This window comes from Cervus canadensis, chromosome 28, assembly GCF_019320065.1.
Source record: "Cervus canadensis isolate Bull #8, Minnesota chromosome 28, ASM1932006v1, whole genome shotgun sequence".
NCBI lineage: Eukaryota > Metazoa > Chordata > Mammalia > Artiodactyla > Cervidae > Cervus > Cervus canadensis.
The window spans coordinates 7,721,647-7,744,726 of record NC_057413.1 but is presented as its reverse complement, the minus strand read 5'-3'; positions in this window follow the sequence as shown (position 1 = coordinate 7,744,726).

The following is a 23,080-nucleotide window of genomic DNA, read 5'->3' as shown; positions in this document are numbered from 1 at the left end:
ATCAGAAACAGAAAAAAGCCATTCAGAGCTGTGAAGCAGGTAGTGAATTGGTGAAGGAGAAGGAGGAGATGAAGGACCAGGAAGATGATTTGGACCAGGAAGTTGTGTTGATGTGAAAGCAACTAACCCCAAGGTCAGTCTCCTGTCAGTTCCCATTAGCAGGAAGAATAACAGAGAAGCAAAGATGGGGCTTCTCTGGTAGTTCAGACCGTAAAGAATCTGCCTGCAATGCAGGAGACCTGTGTTCGATCCCTGGGTCAGGAAGATACCCTGGAGAAGGGAATGGCTACCCGTTCTGGTATTCTTGCCTGGAGAATCCTATGGACAGAGGAGCCTGGTGGGCTATAGTCCAAGGGGTTGCAAAGAGTCAAATGTGACGGAGCGACTAAGCATACACAAAGATGTTCCAAAGCGCTGAGATACCAAGAGCTGGGCCGGGGGCTGCAGAGAGCAGGAGTGCTCACCCCGGAGGGCAGGGCGGGGGCTGAAGACAGGATGAGTGCTCACCCCGGAGGGCAGGGCGGGGGCTGCAGGGAGCAGGAGTTCTCACAGAGAGCACCTCGTTTACCCCCGAGAGTCCTTTTTGTGGTAATGATGGAAATGAGGAGATTACAGTTGTGCTGATTCTTTCTTGAGGGCAAAAAAGTGAAAGTTCTCATTTAATGTGGGCATAAACATACATGGATTAAATGCCTAAATATAATACATTGAGGTCACTTGTTCTACGGGAGGAAAAAGAAGTAGAAAAAGCAGAAGTATAAATCGGAGGATATAGGATACTAGTTCAAGTGTAGGAATGAATATAGAATCATGTGACCACATGGGAATGGTATTACTTCCTCGAAGTCGTTGACATTTTTTAACATACAAAAAAAAGATCAGGAAGAGAGCTCTATTCCACAAGACTTCCTCTTCATTTCACATCATCTCATTAATTCACACTCCTGGGATCTGTGGTCTCACACACTACTGATGGGTCTGAATGTCACAATCCAGCCTTATTTGCAAGACTATTATAAGTGACCTTATCAAATGCCCAGCTGAAGTTTGACTGCCTGTTTTTAATGGCAGTGAAGTATACCATTCTACAACGGTGAATGCATGGTTATTTAGATGGTGCTCTGAACCTCTGGGTCACCCAGAATAGCTAGGGAATTCCACTGGCGGCCGTGGTGGTGGTTTAGTCACTAAGTCGTGTCCAACCCTTGCGACCCCATGGACTGTAGCCCGCCAGGTTCCTCTGTCCATGGGATTCTCTAGGCAAGAATACTGGAGTGGGATGTCATTTCCTTCTCTAGGGATCTTTCTGATCCAGGAATTGAATCTGGGTCTCCTGTCTTTCAGGCAGATTCTTTACCCACTGAGCTATGAGGGAAGATCCTAGGAGATTCCACTAGGAACTTCTATATACATTCAGATTTGGGATAAGGGTTTCACTGCTTAAAAAGAATAGTATACAAACCAGTTACCTATGGCATCAATTAATTTAGCAATTTGATAAAAAAGAATTAGAAGTCAAGTGCATGCCTGCTCAGTCACCTTAGACTCTTTGCAACGCTGTGAACTATAGCCCGCCAGGCTTCTCTGTCCATGGGATTTCCCAAGCAAGAATACTGGAGTCAGTTGACATTTCCTTCTCCAGGGGACCTTCCTGACCCAGGAATTGAACATACGTCTCCTGCGTCTCCTGAATTACAGGCAGATTCTTTACTGCTGAGCCTCCAGGGAAGTCCAGAAGCCAAGTAGGAGCTGCATAATTCTATCTTCTCTCTCTCCCATGTGGACATACTTTCCTAGCCTACCTAGGCAGAGCAAGCTAGCCCTTTGCCTTCTTCTAGCTCTTTCTATGTAACAGTCTGACAATAGTGACTGTGCTCCTATTTGTCTCTTGTGGTAGGTCCTTTAAAATCTGAATATATGAATAAATACCTAAGCTCTTTAGAGCCCTCCTGGCTGGCCATATTGGTTTCTGCAATGCCACTGTCTTTACTGCATTTAATTACATGATGCAGCCTGTCTCTCTCTCTCTGTATGTGTCTGTCTCTCTCTCTCATCATATATCCGATTAGATCTCTGGCCAAAGCACTGCAATTTAATAATGGTTGTCCTAAAATCTAAGATCATAATGATTCTTTAGACTGGTACTGGCCAATGTTAGCTATATATGCAATTATAAATTTTCTGGAGGTCACATTCAAAACAGCAAAATGAAACAGGTAAAATTAATGTTAATAGCATGCTTTATGAATATATTATATTTATATTATTATATATTTAAAATATAGAAAAACCTAATATATTCCCAATATTAGCATTCAACATATAATCCATAAAAAATTATTGCAATATTTTCCATTCCTTCTTGGTGGTACAAAGCCATAAAAATATATGTTATATTTACAGTATATTTTGGTTCAGACCAGCCTTGTTTTAAATGTTCAATAACCACATGCCCTACTGGCTACCATGGGCTTCCCCTGTGGCTCAGCTAGTAAAGAATCTGCCTGCAATGTGGGAGACCTGGATCTGATCCCTGGGTTGGGAAGATCCCCTGGAGAAGGGAAAGGCTACACACTCCAGTATTCTGACCTGGAGAATTCCAAGGGACACAAAGAGTCAGACAGGACTGAGCAACTTTGACTTTCACTGGCTGCCATATTGCCCTGCTCAGCTATAGACCAATCATGCAGACTGTTAGGCTATTTATGCTGTTCTACTATGTATGCTATTTATTATTTCCTTTTAATACTAGATTAATTTCCTTAAACTAATGCATTTAGTTTGTAAAAACTTTAACAAAGGATTAAAGTCCCCTTAAGATCTAAAACCGAGCCAATGTAAAGTGGTTCTTTTACTGTGAGCTCGTTTTCTGACAATTGCTTCCACTTCTTCTCATAACCTGACTATTGATGTACCTGACAACATCATCTGAGATCATCCTCACCTTAGCGGGGGGTCACTTCTCATTCCTACCTCTGTTCTCCTCATCTCGGCCCTTCATTCCTTTTCATCTTCAGTGCCATAGCTTATCTTTAAAAAAAAGAAAAATTAGGTTAATCTAGCCTTACAAGTTATCAGGTAAACAAATGGGAAGATGTTTATCTCAATAACAAGCAAATAAATGAAAAATAAAAGAACAATTGCAAGATATTTGCCTGTTAAATGAGAAATTCATTTTTCAATGACAACACCCAGTGAGAATAAAACTGAGTGAAATGTTTCTCACACGGGATTGGTGATATTGTCACATCCTTTAAAGGAAAACCATTTGACAATGTGAGTCAATGACTTAAAAAAAAATTCATTTTATTTGATCCTGTAATCGTCCTTCAGAAATTTGTCCTGTAGAAATTGTCAGAGATAATTGATGATGGTATTCACATGGAATGTTTACTTCATAGTTATTTATAAAAGCAAAATGTGAAAACAATCTCGGTCTACAAAATAGGAAATGGGATAAGTAAATTACACTATATTCATTAGGCGGCCTCTGATTATGAAGCTGTCAGCAATAAAAGTGAAAGTATAAAATGTCAAGCAAAAACCACAAAATGAAATTTTATATGCCTTTTAATATATATTTTAAAATATGTGTTTTAATATGCAATATCTAACATTATTATATAATATGATTGATATTAATATCTTTCTGCAACTCAAGGACAGATACTAGAAAATAATATCCTCAAATAAAACCAGTGGTTCTATTTGGGTAATAGGATATAGATGATATTTTTTACTGCACTGTGTTCTGTTTTAAGAGAAAAGGGTGCAGTTTATTTAAATAGATAGATTTGTCCATTTTAAGAGTCATTTGTATGATGTTCAAGTGTTGCAGGAGCATATTCAGTCAGTTTTCAGTTGCCCAAGGACCTGGATCCTGATCTTAAAGAGCTATGAGACTGGAACACACCTCTCTAAGGCTTTCTTATCTATAAAACAAGGAAAATGACATTGACATCATAAATTTCCCTGGTCTAAAACTGTATGATTTTACAAAAGCAAGGGCCAAAATAATCTCTATTGTGTTTTTATAATAAGATACTATTTATCAGTTCAGTTCAGTCGCTCAGTCGTGTCCGACACTTTGCAACCCCATGGGCTGCAGCACCTCGGGCTTCCCTGTCCATCACCAGCTCCCAGAGCTTGCTCAAACCCATGTCCATCAACTTGGTGATGCCATCCAACCATCTCATCCTCTGTCATCCCCTTCTCCTCCTGCCCTCAATCTTTCCTAGCATCAGGGTCTTTTTCAATGAGTCAGTTCTTCACATCAGGTGGCCAAAGTATTGGAGCTTCAGCTTCAGCATCAGTCCTTCCAATGAATATTCAGGACTGACTTCCTTTAGGATTGACTGGTTTGATCTCTTTGCTGTTCAAGGGACTCTCAAGAGTCTTCTCCAGCACCACAATTCAAAAGCATCAATTCTTCAGTGCTCAGCTTTCTTTATGGTCCAACTCTCACATCCATACATGACTACTGGAAAAAACATAGCTTTGACTAGGCAGAACTTTGTTGGCAAAGTAATGTCTCTGCTTTTTAATATGCTGTCTAGGCTGGTCATAGCTTTTCTTCCAAGGAGCGTCTTTTAATTTCATGGCTGCATGAAATTTAAGTTTGAAAATTTAAATTTAAGATTGAAAATTAAATCTTTTCATTTTAAATTTGTTAAAGCAGTTTAAGATATGAGACTCATCATATCATTGACATTGGTACTACTACATTCCAGCTCTGTAGTTACACTGTGTGTGGACTTTGGCAAAAATAATCAAACGGTGTTAAATGTCAACTTGCCTACAAATTTTATTATTTCCTTTATGGATTGGGCTACAATGGAAGATATTTCAACACATTGATGTAGATAAAATAACAGGCCCCCTTCACAAGTGTGTTTCCTCTATATCTTACCTCTTATCTGGGGCTTCCCAGGTGGCTCAGTGGTAAAGAATTTGCCTGCCAATACAGGGGATGCTGGTTTCAATCTCTGGGTCGGGAAGAGAAGGGAATGGCAACCCACTCCAGTATTTTTGCCCGGGAAATCCCATGGACAAAGGAGCCTGGCGAACTACAGTCCATGGGGTCACAGAAGAGTCGGACACGACTTAGTGACTAAACGACAACAAGCCTCTTACTAAGTTTACTGTTATAAGAAAACTTAGTTGAGAGATATGCTTCCTGAGAGTTTTTAAGACTTGCTACTAGAGTTATTAATACATTTAGTAGTTACTAAAATTGCGCTTTTCCAGGATTCCACCCACTGCAACTTTTAGCTTTTTCAGTGGCTCTTCTCTGATGGTAATCAGGGAACATTGCTCTGAGCATGCCCAACTTAGTACCTGGCAAGGGACATAAATCTCATAAATTTCTCAGAAATCTCCATGCAGATTTCTAAAGCCACTTTTCCGAGCAGCTCTTTCCTCTCTGGATATCCTTCTTCGTGAATTAACAGATGACTCAGCAGCCCTCAACTCTGGCATCTGTTTCCTCCAACCAGAAGACCTCTGCTCTCAACCTGGGTTAACTCCCGTGTACTACAGTTTGGAAGGCGCACCAGGCAGAAAGATAAGGTGAATATAAGATATGTGTACAATCCTGTGTTTTTCTTCTCCTAGGAAGAGCAGAGAGGGTCTCCTGGACCGCAAGGAGATCAAATCAGTCAATCCTAAAGGAAATCAACAACACTGAACATTCACCGGAAGGACTGATGCTGAAGCTGAAGCTCCAATACTTTGGCCACCTGATGTAAAGAGCTGTCTCATTGGAAAAGGACCTGATGCTGGGAAAGACTGAAGGGAGGAGGAGAAGGGGACGACAGAGGATCAGATGATCGGATGGCATCACCAACTTGATGGACATGAATTTCAGCAAGATCTGGGAGATAGTGGAGCACAGAAGAGCCTGGCGTTCTGAAGTCCGTGGGGTCACAAAAGGTTGGATGTGAGTTAGTGACTGATCAGTGATGACAAGAAGGACAGCAGACCCGTGTGTAAACTGCCCAACGTCCGGAAACAATTATTTCATATATTCTGTCCAGGATGATAGTTGATTACTTCAGGTAGCTAAATCCAATACCTCTTACTTAGTCATATCCAGAGGCAGAATTTCCTTCTTTTTAAACACTAAAAGGTCTATGCTTATCCCATACTTTAAAAGTACATATTCATAGAGAATATTTTTGTATATATCTCTATCTCCACATACATTAAACTTTAGACTGAAATTTTACAAATATATTTTGAAGACCTCCCCTGCTTTTCATTTTTAAATAAATAATATTTTTTTTCTAGAAAGATTTTTATTTATTTATTATAGCCACACCCGATGGCATGCAGAATCTTAGTTCCCCAACCAGGGATTGAACTCTCGGCCCCTTAGTGAAAGTTCAGAGTCTTTACCAGACCAAGGAAGTCCTTAGATTTTTAATTTTTAATTAGTTCAGTGCAATAAACTAATAATACATATCTGCTTTCAGCTGAATCATTTACTATATGGAACAATTAAATAATCATTTATGAAAGTTTTGGTTTTTATTGGCGGAGTGTAATGAGCATGAAGAGACTTTTTTTCCCCTATTCTAACTGCCTCATAGAAACAGAAAATGTATGTTAAAATATTCCATCTGTGATAATAGTTTGATGCACCAAAGGGCCACAGTTCAAATTGAAGAGGCCGTTCAAAGAGAAAATGGGAACATCAATAGCCTCATTACTCTGGTCATAATGAAATTAAAATGTAAACACGGTCTGCCAAAATGGCATTGTTAGTGGATAGCACACTAGCAGAGGGCTATGAATACGAATCAAAGTGGATTCACGGGCACCTCTGCAGCCGTGGAGTGAAGAGATGTTCCTCTGAGTCTGTGTTTGCTGTGATGACACTGTGATTGAAGGAGGTGATAAAGAAAAGATAACTTTTATATTTATACCAAATGTTGTTACAAAGATGCATATCTCTACCACTTTGTATAGCTAAGATTTTTTTAAAGTTTTTATTGGCCTGTATTCGCTTGACAATGTTGCATTCATTTCTGCTTCACAGCAAAGTGAATCAGCTGTACTTTTGTATTTCCTTCCCATTCAGGCCACCACAGAGATTGTGTGTAACAATGTAGCCAACATTCTAGAAAATTCCAGATCGGCGCACAAATGGATCAGGGGCCTTATCAATACAAAGTTTTTGAGAGATCCTAAAGTATGGTCTTTGCTGAAGACTCTGCCTGTAGTCTCTCACAGGCAAAAAAGAAAGGCAATTCCATTAAATCTATAACTGCTTCTCAAGGGCAAGTATCTGACAGGATTCCAACAGCCGCCTTCTAAATTCTGAGAGATCGCTCACACATCCCCAGAAGATTATCTATCAATGAATTCACATCAATAATGTGAATCTCCTAAAACCATATTGAGTTAGTCATCTCAAATTCTTCAAAATTTGTTTTTGCTAGCAATTTGTATCTCAAACCTTATTCACTTCACATGGAAAAATATGAGCATAGATTCTACCCTGAGTGTTTATATTTCTAATTTCAAGGGATATAACAAAATTATAAAGATTACAGTTCAATTATATTCATATCCATATATAAGCTGTGTGTGCTGTAATATAATTTTGAGTGGTGGTGGTCAGACAGGGTCCAGGAATGAGCTGAAGTCACTGTCCAATAAGTAAAGATCATATCTTGTAAATGTGAAAAATGATCAAAGTTGGCACAAAGATTAGGAATCAGGAAATCTGAATTCCAGCCCAAGAAAGACAAGATTAAATTAAGTGATTAAAACTTAGTTATCTTAGTATCCTTCTCATCTAAAAAGATCATTGCAGAGCACATATCTCTAAGAACTCCATCCTGCAGCTTTGCAACCAAGACTTTTGCACAGAGTATTTAATAAATGTGAGAGGGGCTGGAGCCAGAGTCTGCCCCATGGCAGAGTCATACCATTTAAATGTGCCTTTCCTTCTCTCTCTCTTAGCTGGTCTGCTGAGTACACCATGTCTGTGATTAATACTGCAGAGGACATTAAGACAAGCACCAACGGCAGCTTTGTTGTTCCACATTTATGAATTCATCAGCTCTCAAGTATTCTTGCGTCTCAAAATGATTCAAACTAAAGTTGGTGTGTACCCAACATTTCTTTTGTTTTCCTTTCCTAAAATTAAAAAAAAAAATTCTCTTACAGGTTCTGGTGGAAAGTATATCACCTTTTTAAATACATAAATTTTCTCTTTTAAAACATCCCGCAACACAGTCTCCTCCATAGATAATATTGCACTGCAGTTTGATCTCTGGTGTTTCTCTTGCTTCCTAACTTTAAAAAATTAGCCATCCTCTGTACTGAGCTGTCCATGCTTTTCTGAGTCACTCGAGAGGGCAACTATCTAAACTGACTCCTCATCCCTTCAGTAAGGACAGTGCTCCACTGTCATTAGTTATCACAAGTAAATTCTGATATCAGTGATGACATCATCTACCTGTACTGTTTATTTTATTAGGTGCTTCTAATATAGCATTTCATTGACCCTTCCTCACAAGACTCTTTTGAGGCAGTGATGGCAAGCATTTTCTTTAAGAAGGAGGAAATGGGGACTTCCCTGGTGGTGCAGTAGCTAAAATTCGGTGCTCTCAATGCAGGGGTCCCAGGTTCAATCCCTGGGCAGGGTGCTTTATTTTTTGGGGCTCCATAATCACTGCAGATGGTGACTGCAGCCATGAAATTAAAGTAGGCTTGCTCCTTGGAAGATAAGCTATGACCAACCTTGATAGCATATTAAAAAGCAGAGACATTACTTTGCCAACAAGGGTCTGTCTAGTCAAAGTTATGGTTTTTCCAGTAGTCATACATGGATATGAGAGTTGGACTATAAAGAAAGCTGAGTGCTGAAGAACTGATGCTTTTGAATTGTGGTGTTGGAGAAGACTCTTGAGTGTCCCTTCAACTGCAAGGAGATCACACCAGTTAATCCTAAAGGAAATCAGTCCTGAATATTCATTGGAAGGAATGACACTGAGGCTGAAACTCCAATACTTTGGCCACCTGATGCAAAGAACTAACTCATTGGAAAAGACCATGATTCTGGGAAAAACTGAAGGCAGGAGGAGAAGGGGATGACAGAGGATAAGATGGTTGGATGGTATTACCGACTTAATGGACATGAGTTTGAGCAAGCCCTGGGAGTTGGTGAAGGACAGGGAAGCCTGGCATGCTGCAGTCCACGGGGTCCCAAAGAGTTGGACAGGACTGATCGACTGAACTGATACTGATGAAAATTCTTGGTTTCATATTAAATTCACACATGTTCAGAACTTTTGCTCTAGGTCCTGGTGGCTCATTGGTGGAGAGTCCACCAGCCAATGCAGGAGACTCAGGTTTGATCCCTAGTCCAGGAAGATCCCACATGCTGCGGAGCAACTAAGCCGATGTCCCACAACTACTGAGCCTGTGCTCTAAAGCCTGGGAGCTGCAGCTACTGAAGCCCACGCTCCACAAGGGAAGCCACTGCGAAGGGGAGCCCACACACTGCAACTAGAGAGTAGCCCTCCGTCTCCGCAATGAGAGAAAAAGCTCACTCAGCAATGAAGACCTGGCACGGCCAAAAAATAAGTACATAAATAAAATTATTTTTCAAAAAAGAACCTCTGCTCTTCGTCGAAAGAAGAACAATAGATCTCTTAGAGGTGCCATAATCGGCCAGCTTCATGATCGATGCATTGAGAACTGATATTTTTGTTTCACACCCTGCAGCTTGGGATGAGGAAGTAATTTCTTAGTGTGATTCTTCATATACCTTTTCTTTGGCTATTATTTTCTCCATATACCTTTTCTTTGGTCTTATTTTTTCCTTTTCTTTAAATAAAAGGGGAAATATAAAGAACAAAACGGGAAAACAAGAAGTACTTATATTATCTGTGGATTGTTTTCCCTCTGACTTCTCTGCATGACAGGTTCCTACAGAAAATTTCTAATTACATACTTTAATCAGCATCTTAAATTGCTCTAGAGTGATACTTTGCTCCCTATTGTTAACACAGAAAGTGCTTGAGCGTTGGTCCCAGTGTCGGGGCTGTTTAATCCCCCCAATCTTAGGAACTGTGAATAAACTGCAGAATTATTGGATGCAGATATCTAGAGAATCAAGTGTTGGGAGAAGAAACGTGAGGTTTCTGTATCTTGGCTTGTCATAATCTCAGTCTGTTTATGCAAATTAAAAAGCAGCTTTTTTTTTATCTGGACTGCAAAATACATTATTATATTATCAAAAGAGGGGGAAAGGAGGATTTTAAGGTGAGTCATCAAGATGTTAGCTTGCCCATTTTATGATACAAGAAGGATCAAATCTGCACTTGACAAACGGAGGCTGTCACCTTTGCACACTTGGGTTAGCACACTGGCATTCCGGAAGGCGCTCACATTTTCATGTATTGACTTTAGCGAGGGAGTCAGGGCTTCGGCATCTGGGTGTATTTCTGTTGGCTCAAGAAGCTACTGGAAGTCCCCAAATACTTTTCCTTTGCATTACCTCAGTGCTCTGCAATAACAGCTTGGATCAAGTATGCAAGCCAAGCTAAACATACGTACAGAGTTATAAGTAGTCCACACTCTCAGAGTATCAGTTCTGACCTTGAGTCCGACTCAGAGGCCCTCATTGCTATAAAGCGATGCATTGATATATTCTAAGGAAATCATATGTTGTTTATACTTGTACTTGATTTCCTGCAAAAGGAAATGGCTATGCACTCCAGTAATCTTGTCTGGGAAATTCCATGGACAGAAGAGCCTGGCAGGTTACAGTCAATGAGGACACAAAGAGTGGGACAGGACTGAGTGATGAACATTCTGGGTTTTCCAGGTGGGTCAGTGGTTAAGAATTTACCTACCAATGCGGAAGATGCTAGAGACCCGGGTTAGATCCCTGGGTCAGGAAGATCCCCTGAAGAAGGGAATGGCAACCCACTCCAGTATTTTTGCCTGGGAAATCCCATGGACAGAGGAGTCTGGCGGGCTGTAGTCCATGGGGTCACAAAGAGCCGGACACGACTAAGGGACTAACACACACCTCTACTTGACACAGTCTTTCAAGCCTATTCAATATTAAATAGCATTTACAAAAAAAAAAAAAGAAAAAATCCTTTGCTACCAATGGAAACGAAGATATGTTCATGTATCTGAATATAAATTTAAGCACATTTCTGACCCTGCAGAGAAGACGCAATAATCCAGAAGAAAAAAAATCTGCCGGGGCTTCCAGGATGGACTGGAGACACCCCGGGGTGGCCAAACCTTGCTGTGTGCTGAGTTTCTCAGGCGTGTCTGACTCTCTGCGACCCCATGGTCTGTAGCCTTCCAGGCTCCGCTGTCCATGGGATTCTCCAGGCAAGAACACTGGAGTGGGTGGCCATGCCCTCCTGCAGGGGATCTTCCTGACCCAGGGATTGAACCCAGGTCTTCCGCATTGTAGGCAGATTCTTTACCATCTGAGCCGCCATGGAAGTCCTGTGGCCTAACACTAGACCATATCAAAATATGGAGATTGTGATTAATGAAAACTATGTGGTGTTGATGAAATATAGGAAATACTGAATATCTCTCTCATTTTTCATACCAAAACACCTGTTTATAATTACTTGTTAAGAAATTTAGAAAACAATAGTCATTTGGGAGAAGCTGACAATTAGAGCAAATCTGTAGGTGATTATTAAATACCTAATGTAAATAGACACATTTTTTCCCTCTTAAAATATTGAATGCTCATAATTATCATTTATAAGAATAAAGGACTCTTTTTTTCCTCAGTAGATGAAGATGCAAGTTTGCAAATCACTGCAAAAGTATACAAGAAAACAAGTGAATTTATTTAAATTTAATATGCATATTTTCAGCTTACTCAATGATGGCCTGGTAGCTGAAAGAAAATATGGGTGAAAAACAGGTGACATAAATACATGGTTGAACAGGCTTACCTTTTTTGGGGCCTTGAGCAAATATTTATCCATCCCAAGCCTCAGTTTCCTTAACTGGAGAGGAGTGTTGGCCTCATGGTGCTAATTAAAGGATTAAATAAACAATAATGTAAAGTGCATAACGGAATACCTGGCACACAGTAAGTGTTCATACATTTTAACAATCATTGTTTTTTTTTTACTGTTTCACAAATGTTCAATATTTTGAATGCAGATTGATGTTGATGTAAAGCTTACTGAATTTCTACATGTTAAATTTCATGGAACTAATTTCTAGTCTTCTCAAAGAAAATTCATGTCATAGCTGGTTAGCCTCCCATCCTGTTTTCTATCTTAATTTTCATTTTATTACATGAATGCATTTTCCATTTTGAAAGCATTAAAGCATTACGCACAAGTGACTACTGTTAGGAGTAAAGCCTAAAATCCATTGTGCTGGACTGGCCAACATTTTCCTTCAGTTTTAAAGTAAAAATAAAAGACACATTTTTTCATTTTCACTAAGAAATTTTTAAAACTATATATTTACCATTTTGTTTCACTACCTTCTGCCATTTTTCAGGCAACTTCATAATTTCATCTTATCCAAACTTTTTATCTTTTTGAGCAAAGAACAGTTTCAGGTGATTTTACAATCTTCCAGGGAACTGAAACTTTTTCCATTAAGAGAATTTTGTAAAGGCCAGACTAAATGGAAATCTCAAGATACAATGTGGTGGCTTAGACGATAAAGAATCAGCCTGCAATGCAGGAGACCCGGGTTCGATCCCTGGGTTGGAAAGATCCCCTGAGGAAGGGAATTGCTACCCATTCCAGTACTCTTGCCTGGAGAATTCCATGGACAGAAGGCCCTGGCAGGCTATAGTCCATGGGGCTGCACAGAGTCGGACATGACTAAATGACTAACACTTTAACTTTTCACTTTCAATGTCTGGTGAGTATGGCAGATGAATAAAAACTTCTCAGCAAAGCTTTAACAGTTTTTGCTTGGTCATCGAAGAAACATGAGGTCTTGCCTTAGCCTTGTGGAAAATTATGTGTTTTCTGTTGACTAATTCCAGATGCTTTTTGTCAAGTGCTACGTTCAGTTGGTCTAATTGGGAGCAGTGCTTGTTGGAACTGATCATTTGACTTTCCAGAAGGAGCTCATAATAGAGGACTCCCTTCCAATCTCACCATACACACATCACCTTCTTTGGATGAAGACCAGCCTTTAGTGAGTTTGGTGGTGGCTCATTTTGCTTGCCCCACAATCTGTTCCATTCCACATTATTGCACAGTATCCATTTTTCATCACCTGTCACAATTTGTTTTAAAAATGGAATGTCTTCATTATGCTTCAGTAGAGAATCGCATGCAGAAATATGGTCAAGAAGGTTTTTTTCACTTATGTGGAATCCAAACATCAAAGGGACTAACAAAACAAAGATGGTGCAAATGAGTTTCAATGCTTGATTTGAATATTTTGAGTATGTCGGCTATCTCCTGCATGATATAAAATTGATTGTTGTCAGTTAATGTCTCTATCTAAGTGCCATCAACTTCAACTAGTCTACCCAACTATGAAGCATCATTCTTTGAGACATCTCCAGCATGAAATTTCACAAACCACTTTTGACACATTCAATCAATCACTGACAAACTTCTCTATGCACCGCACAAATCTTTTTTTGCCTTTAAGTTGCTTTTTTCTTTCTTTACCTCTCTTGAAATAATAAAGCACAATATGATGAAAATTTTTTTTCTTCCATCTTCAATATTAAAAGAGCTACACAAAAATTCATCAATTTTGATAAAATTTTTTAATGCATGCTGATATGACAGCTGTCACAGTACAATCTAACAAAATTGTTTCAAATGAAGTTACGGACAACAAAACCCTGCTAGAGCCATCCAACGGGAAAAGATGAACGAGCCTTTTCACCAACCCAATATTAGTTTTCTATAGTAGAAAACATGTGTATTCTTCGCTGGCCCCATAAAACCCACTCCCTGAATATCCTCCCCGCCCCGCCTGAAGCTCTCAGTTCCTCTTCAGTTATAACCGGTCTCATTCCAGCCTTTTTCTGTGTTTTTACTTAAAGAGATATGACTTCTTCATTCAAAAATCTATACTTCACTTGTTTATGTCTCTCTGTGTGCATTTTTAACATAAATCATATCTGTTAATGAATTTTTCTGCAACTAGTTATTTTTATTTCAAGATATGTCTTGGAGAGCTATCCATCTATCTTATGCTTTTCTTTGTATTCAAGCTTAGTATTCCAGGAAAGGACATTATTTTATTTAGACATTTCCTTACTGAAGGACTTTGGGTTGTTTACAGTTTTTCAACATTACCAAGAACAAAACAAAAAAAGCACACAAATTTGTAGCTCATGTCCCGTTGGCAAGCGTTTCTCCAGGTTGATACAGAGAAGTTGGAGTTGCTAGGATGTAGGCTGCATTTTTAGTTGCTAAACTGTCCTTCCCTAGTATTTTTTAAAAAATCTCATTTTAATTTTCATTTTCCTCATTTCTATTGACAGTGTATGCTTTTTTAGTATATTTGTTGGCCGTTTGTGTTTTTTCTACTTGGCATGTCTTATTCTTACCTTTTGAACATTTTCTACTGAATCTTTTGAATCTCTTACTGATTTTTAAAATATTTCAAATATAGTTTTGGATGAGAATCTTCTCTTTGTTATACAATGTAAATTCCTTTTTCCAATCAAAAATTGTCTTTTAAACATTTTCATGTTTTTGTGTAGAGCCAAAGTTTTGCATTTTGATGAACCTGAATTTATGAAACGTCATGATTTTTTGCTTTTCAGTTTTTGTTACGTAAAAGACTTTTACTACCTCAATGTCATAAACATAGTGTCCTATATTTTTTCCGGTAAATGTATAACTTCCCTTTTTATATCACACTTGGAAATGTTACCTTGAGCTTTTCAAGTTAAAATAACAAAATCCAACACATTAAATTCTTTCAAACATTGACTCTAAATAATCAAATTCTTTTATATATTTAATGTTACAAACATCACTTTAATGTATCTAATTCTCTCAAGAACTTTGAATACTGACTTGGGAGACATACAAATTAGAAACAAAGCCAAATAACCCTAAGCATAAAGATTCTCCTTATTATGTAGCTAACTTTTCAGAGGTTTAGAGTAAAAACATCAAAGCATGAAGGAAAGTTCGATTGTCAGTCATTGTCTTCTGGTTTCTTTCTAATTCCACCACCCCCCAGTAATACAAATAGATGTAATAGTAATAATAAAAAGAGGTAACTTTGATGGAATGCTTGTTCGGGCTAGGTAGGGTCTTTACCAAACACCTTACATGGGATCTCATCTAATCCCCACACTGACTTTTGAGGTTGGTGTTACTATACCCATTTTACAGATTAGAATACTGAGATACAAGAAGATTCAATGACCTTCTCAAGTTTAGAAAGCTGGAAGATGAAGGAGGAAGAATATAATCTCAGGCATTGCCTCCAGAGCCCATGCTGACATCCAGTTTGTACTTTTCTTAAAGGATGTATTTTCCCCTCTTTGGACATTATTTTCCTCATTTACTAAATGAGGAGAGTGAAGAAGTTAGCTTGAGTTTGCTTTTTACATCTATGAACAGAGAAGCCTGGTGGGCTGTGGTCCACAGGGTCTCAAAGAGTTGGTTACAACTGAAGCGACTGAGCACTCAGCTGGACCCGACCAAGACACTGGACCCGACTGGACACTCTTCCGGCTGGCCCCGACCAAGAAGAAAGGCAACCACAGGGAAGCCCAGGGAAACGTGTGCCTTCCCTTTGGGATTGCGCTCCATCACCTGCAAATATCACACACACTTTCTTTTTGGCCAGCTGACAGCCCCCTCTTCTCCTTGAAAATGAATAGGAATAATTTCACCTTTTTTAACTTTTTAGCCAGAAGAGTTCATGTAAGCTGTTAGAAATCACCTACTGGGTTTATTCATTATACTTCAGCTTTGTCTGGTTTTCCAGCAAAGCAAAATGTTAGAAAACATTTTAAGCATAACACAACATTTTAAAAAGGGTGTCACTGGTTTTTAACAAAGTCACAGATAAAGAACTTACCCTGGTCTTGCATGTGGTGAGTGCGGGTGACTGTCAGTGTCTGTCCTAAAGCAAAGCATTCAAAATCATTGTAAAACTCCAAAATTCAGAACATTTATTCAGATATTGTTATAAGGAATTAACTGCTTTACATGTTATCTGCTTTAACCTTGCCCCAAACCCTGTGAGGTGGCTATTTGCTTTTGCCCTAGATGGCAGATGAGAACCTTGAGGCACGGAAAATAAATAATTTGACAATTAGCTGGTAAGTCGATGACCTGGAATTTCAATTTAGGCAATCTGTTCTTAAGATTGTTTCCATATGCAATATGCTACTTGTTTGCATATCTAATATTTAAAAATAAGAACTGAAAATTAAGCTTATGTCTTGATTTGACTAACGGATAATCTATGGAGCATCAGTACTGTCTGTGCTAATAACATCGTTGTGATGTATAGAATATGAACCTGTTTTTTTTTTCTTTTTTTGCAAATCCCTTCCCTCTTGTCCATACCCTACATGATCATAAATTTGTGAAATGATTTACAATAACAGTAGGGATACAATCTTATGGCCACTGAAATACACCTTGAACAGAAACTAAACCAAAACTTAATCACAATTCAGTCAACTTATCTAAGTGTTCCTGAACCCTGGACTGAATTAATGAGAAGTGCATGTTTTACAAATAATTTATCTTCAACTCATTCACAAATATTTTCAGCATGCATTTTAGCTGCTGCAGAGACAGTGAAATAACAACATAAAAAGCAACAGCATGGGAAGACCACAGGTTTGCCTCTGAGAGACAATAATGAAAATCTGTTATGAAATATTTAATCTATTTCAGCTGAAAACCTAAAGAATCCATGTCTCTGCCTACCTATAGCAGAAACTTTAAATGTTTTGACACCTGAATCTGTTTTGTCTTCCAAATCCCTCTTTTTTTCTTTTTTTTCTGAAGGATTTAAAAAAATGACAACAAAGAGTTCATAGGAATTTGTTTAGCTACAAAACAAAACAAACAGAACATTTTCCAGGATAGGCCCCTGGGGTCCCTGTGTCAGTTCTGATCTTTATCTCCGTTTAAAGGACCTTCTGAGCATTGACCTGAAGGTATTCAGGACTGCTTAAGCATCAAAGAGGATTGATGTACCGTGTACTGAACATCTTACAACTATTTCCAACAGAGCCCAAGACAAAGAAGAATATATTCTAATAAGCATTTAACTTCAAGGCCGTTAACAAGAAAAAAATAATTCATTAATTATTTGGCTCTGATATTTATCTTTTAAAAAGTAAGTTTAAAAATTATTTTATTTTTCTCCTCAAAGATTTGTTTTTAACATTCAGTCACCAAAATGATGAATTCAAAAGGTTGGCAACCCTTTCAGACTATGAAGTGATACCAGTTATTTTATCAGAATATTTCATATACTCTTAGTGAAGACTGGATCTTTCAGTCGATGATGATCGCAATTGTACAAGGTTGGCTATAAAAGAAGACTCTTTGCATGAAATCTTAATCTACTTCTAGGTAACTACTTTCAGGGATTCTGAGTGTCAAAGTAACAGAAAATGTCTCACTGTAAGAGGTATAAAGCTGTTCCTAAATTTAAAAATTCAAATGAATCAATGGATACAACTGCTGAATCAAATCCAGTCTTAACATTTGACCCTACGGGGCAAAAATAAGCCTTGTTATTAGCAAAGAAAACTAGGCATGCCTGGCTAATTGACTGATCCCAAAGCTGGCTTTTCTTTCCATGACTGACCTTCAGGAATGTGAAGCCTTCTTGTCTTTCACCTACACGGTTTCCTTAGATCACATTTGGCAACCCATAGGTAAATAACCAAACACATTTTCTTTCACTTAACTGAAAACAATGAATGAAAAATGTCTCAAAATCAACTTCCAACAAGTGTCTATTGGTCTTTCTATCTTTATAAAAGCCACCAATAGCCAAACAACATAAAAGGTATCTAATTATTCACTTCTGTATTGCAGACACCAAAATTAAGAATTGGAAGGAAAAAAATGTTAACTTTTCTATATTTACATCTATTGGTTTATCCTGAGGTATGGAATCATTTGCTAAATAAATAGATCAGTTATTTCTTTTCCGCTCTTACTGCTTTTGCAAAAAAGAGTTTATAAATGTTTTCATCTCCTTCTAAATTCCTAGCTTTGCTTTCTTTACATTATTTTTGAATCTATACCTTGGAAAAAAATAGTACAATTTGATGCTTCCTCTTCTAGGAGAAATAATATGTTTAAGTAATTTTCTTCTCTATCAGAAGTAATGGAAAATTGTTCTATTTCTTTCTGGAAATATTTCTGAAAAGATCAAATTCAGAAACTTGATAATATTATGCTATGTTGTGCTCAGACTTTGTCTATACCCCGAACAATGTGAATCCATACTTGACTCTCCTCCTCCTTTCACTAAATTTTATCATCATGCAATATGTAACAAGACAGTGTTCTCAATAATGATTAATAACTGAAACCTAATACACTTTGAAGCTTTACATGTCTTATGCTTGATTGTAATTTTCATTTTAGATTGCCATTTTGTCTCCCTCTATTTAAATTAAATATTTCCTCACTAAGTGTTCTTCCAGCTCCTATTATATCAATTATGAAAAAGGGTATAGAGAAAGTTTATAAACTACATTATCTATTCAAATATACCTGGCACTGGACATATTCATTTCTGTAAGAAATTTAAATGAAATGACTTATGAATACTAAAGGTGACTTTCACCTAGAAATGAACACAATTCTACCCAGTTACTGTAAACCATTACTGAAAGAAGCATGGTATAGTGGAAAAGAACAGACCTAGCTGTAAATCACAGCGTCACTACTTAAGTAGCTTTGTAACCCTGAGACATTTTCTAGAACATAACAAGGAGATAACATCATATGGTATTTGTTGGAACTGTTAAAATTAGAAATACTGTGTTATACATAATGTGGCTTACTCATGAAAGTGAAAGTCGTTCAGCCATATCCGACTCTTTGCCACCCCATGGACTATACAGTCCATGGAATTCTCCTGGCCAGAATACTGGAGTGGGTAGCCGTTCCCTTCTCCAGGGGATCTTCCCAACCCAAGGATCAAATCCAGGTCTCCTGCCTTGTGGGCAGATTCTTTACCATCTGAGCCACACGGGAAGCCTGTGACTTACTCATAAAATACCATTAAAGTGTCAGTGGAGCATGACTGTGTATAGCCTCAAAAAAACTTATCTGCTTTTGAAAACTAATTTATCATATCCTGTTAAACCAGGAGATCTTTCCATTTCCTTTGAGGTTTCATTGTAATTACCTGAATTACTTATGTTGTTTCAGAATTAGGTGTATGACCTGAGCGTGTGGGAGCAAATAAAATCTAGAACTTCCTAGATCTTTAGCTTCCATTCTTCCATCATTTCCCCAACATGCAGTCTCCACCTCTACTGCAATTGAGTGCCTCAAAAGAAAAATTCTTCAGTGTCCTGTAACAAATCCTTAATTTCTAATGTAACCCTCAGACATTAAGGAATAAGAGAGGCCTAACTTCTCAGACAATAAAAGTGAAGCAATGAGGAAACTTGCATGTAAGAAAAATATAACATTTCAGGTGGACTTTTTAACTTAGAAAAGACCCAAACTGCACTATAAGTCAAACTCAGTCTATGACTTTGAGAGAAATATTAGCTTGGTCCTTCTCCCTGATGTTTGAATTTGGGTGGATCACTGATCAGAGTCTTGGGCTCTTCTCAAGCGCCTCTCTGCTTTGCCAGAGCAGGTCTGGTACCCAGCATCCGAGCCCTTGGAAGTCATGCTCTCTCAGAACTTGCTTCAGAATAAAGTGGAGTTACATATTTCCTCCTCGGCTGATCTACCTTCAAATACTGGCGTGAATAATACTAGAATTTTTAATTTTGCAGTCTCTCTTCAAGATAAATATGTTCCTAATATTTCTGCCTGATTTTTATGCAAATGAGTTTTAGTTTGTGAGCCCTGGCTGTTTTACACAAAACACAAAATTTTGTTTTACACAAAAAATCCTGGTTTTACACAAAGATTAACGGAGACACAGGATTTCCTTAATAGTCGAACTATTAGGGAAAAACTCTCCTTTACTGAATTAAAAGACAACTTTATTATTATTATTTATTACAATTACTCTTTATATTTCTACTGCTGGGACTCTCTCAACGTGACTTCTTGGCTGTGATATTGAACCATCTGGGTCGCTCTGCCTCCAGGTCCTGGTGGTCTGGAAATATGCTCATTTGGCTCTATCTTGTTCAAGATTGGAGTCCAGAAATCCCAGTGAGGAAGGATACTCCCATGGTGCCTTGTTCATGAGCGTTTAGAGTATGGATATCTATTACCTGGGTCTGAATACTGTATTTCTAATATCTCCAAAATGATGCTTTGGGGAGCTGGAGTGCAGATGGTACAAATAGACTTTTTGTATAAATGGCTACATTTTAAGATAAAGTTTTTCAACACAAGTGCCAAAGCACCTGTTCATGTCACTTCTCCAGTTAGTCCAATCTCCTTGGAGGCTGATCCTCATTTATTTGGACTGAACTGAACTGATATACATGTATGTATATATAGACACACATAGTAACCTTTACTGAATATTTAATACATAATTCTCCAAAGTCATGGGGAGTCGGTTTGGGAAAAGATTCTTGCTTTAGGGACATTTAATATTCCATGTTTTGAATTAATAGATGGTTTTGAAACATAATTACTCTAATGAAAGTCACCTTTCTGGTGTTGCTTGATCTCTAGTTGATCTCAAACTTCATCCTAAAATGTAACATTAAAAAACAGAGAAGTTAAGAAGAGTACATATTTTGCCCTGAGCATGCATCATGAAAGAAATATTACCCATCTCGACAGTCTTCCAATGAAAATAATAACCCCTAATCCTTGTTAATCCCCACCATTTAAAATTCAGGTCAGAGATTAATAAGAAAAGTGTTATTTACACCATTTCTGTGAAAGGAAAATCATGACTATATTTTGAAAAAAATGAGAAACAAAATCTTTATATTAAATGTTATCAGTTGATCGTCTCATTCTGAAATAATTACTCTTGTAGCCTAAAGTTTGGAGAATAAGGAGCTACTTTAAGGCAACTGATTTCTGTTAACTCATAACAGATATTCATAAAACAGATGGACCAGTCTTTGAAAACCAGGCAAATGAATTTTGATGCTTTTGCTACTTCCGACACTTCTGATGGTGTCAGTGGATTCATACAAGATGCTAAAGTTGCTTCGTATTATGTTTTTCACCTGTTTTGCTAATAATTTAAAGAAATTTGTTATATCCTTGCATTCTATTTCTTTACTAACCTGGATCTTTCATGAAGCATACAAACATAGTTTCCCAGCTCTCTGGATTACTTGTAAGTAATTTATTCAAATCATTATTTGCAAGTCATTGATAACCTGAGAATGACTTGCTTCTCAGGACAAGACGACTTTGGAGGAAACAGTTCAAAATTACTCCCCTCTATTTTAGTTGTGGGACTATTTCAAAATATAATGACACAAACTTTGAAAATGTTTCTGATTTAGCTACATATTTCAAATGCTAGCAAAATATTTGAAAGCTACATGAAAGCATTATAGTCAGTAATATTAAAGGTATGTGAACAATGTAATGAATCTTAAAAAGTCAAGAGTACAAAATAAGCCTAAGGTATGTTATGGCATTATGAAATTTTCAAGGGAACACCCAAGCATACCACAACGTTTAGTATTTGGTTAAAGGTGGGAATTGAGTGCAGCACTTTCACAACATCGTCTTTTAGGATTTGAAAGAGCTCGACTGGAATTCCATCACCTCCACTAGCTTTACTTGTGTACTCAATATGCCAGCAAATTTGGAAAACTCAGCAGTGGCCACAGGACTGGAAAAGGTCAGTTTTCATTCCAATCCCAAAGAAGGCAATGCCAAAGAATGCTCAAACTACCGCACAATTGCACTCATCTCACACGCTAGTAAAGTAATGCTCAAAATTCTCCAAGCCAGGCTTCAGCAGTACATGAATCGTGAACCACCGGATGTTCAAGCTGGATTTAGAAAAGGCAGAGGAACCAGAGATCAGATTGCCAACACCCACTGGATCATCGAAAAAGCAAGAGAGTTCCAGAAAAATATCTACTTCTGCTTTATTGACTATGCTAAAGCTTTTGACTGTGTGGACCACAACAAACTGTGGAAAATTCTGAGAAATGGGAATACCCAACCACCTGACCTGCCTCTTGATAAATTTGTATGCAGGTCAGGAAGCAACAGTTAGAACTGGACATGGAACAACAGACTGGTTCCAAATAGGGAAAGGAATACATCAAGGGTGTATATTGTCACCCTGCTTATTTAACGTATATGTAGAGTACATCATGAGAAACATTGGGCTGGAAGAAACACAAGCTGGAATCAAAACTTGCTGTGAGAAATATCAATAACCTCAGGTATGCAGATGACACCACCCATTTGGCAGAAAGTGAAGAGGAACTAAAGAGCCTCTTGATGAAAGTGAAAGAGGAAAGTGAAAAAGTTGGCTTGAGGCTCAACATTCAGAAAACGAAGATAATGGCATCTGGTCCCATCATTTCATGGCAAATAGATGGGGAAACAGTGGAAACAGTGGTTGACTTTATTTTGGGGGGCTCCAAAATCACTGCAGGTGGTGACTGCAGCCACGAAATTACAAGATGCTTACTCCTTGGAAGAAAAGTTATGACCAACCTAGACAGCATATTAAAAAGCAGAGACGTTACTTTGCCAACAAAGGTTCGGATCATCAAGGCTATGGTTTTTCCAGTGGTCTTGTATGGATGTGAGAGTTGGACTATAAAGAAAGCTGAGCACCAAAGAGTTGATGCTTTTGAACTGTGGTGTTGGAGAAGACTCTTGAGAGTCCCTTGGACTGCCAGGAGATCCAACCAGTCCATCTTAAAGGAAATCAGTCCTGAATATTCATTGGAAGGACTGGTGTTGAAGCTGAAACTCCAATACTTTGACCACCTGATGCG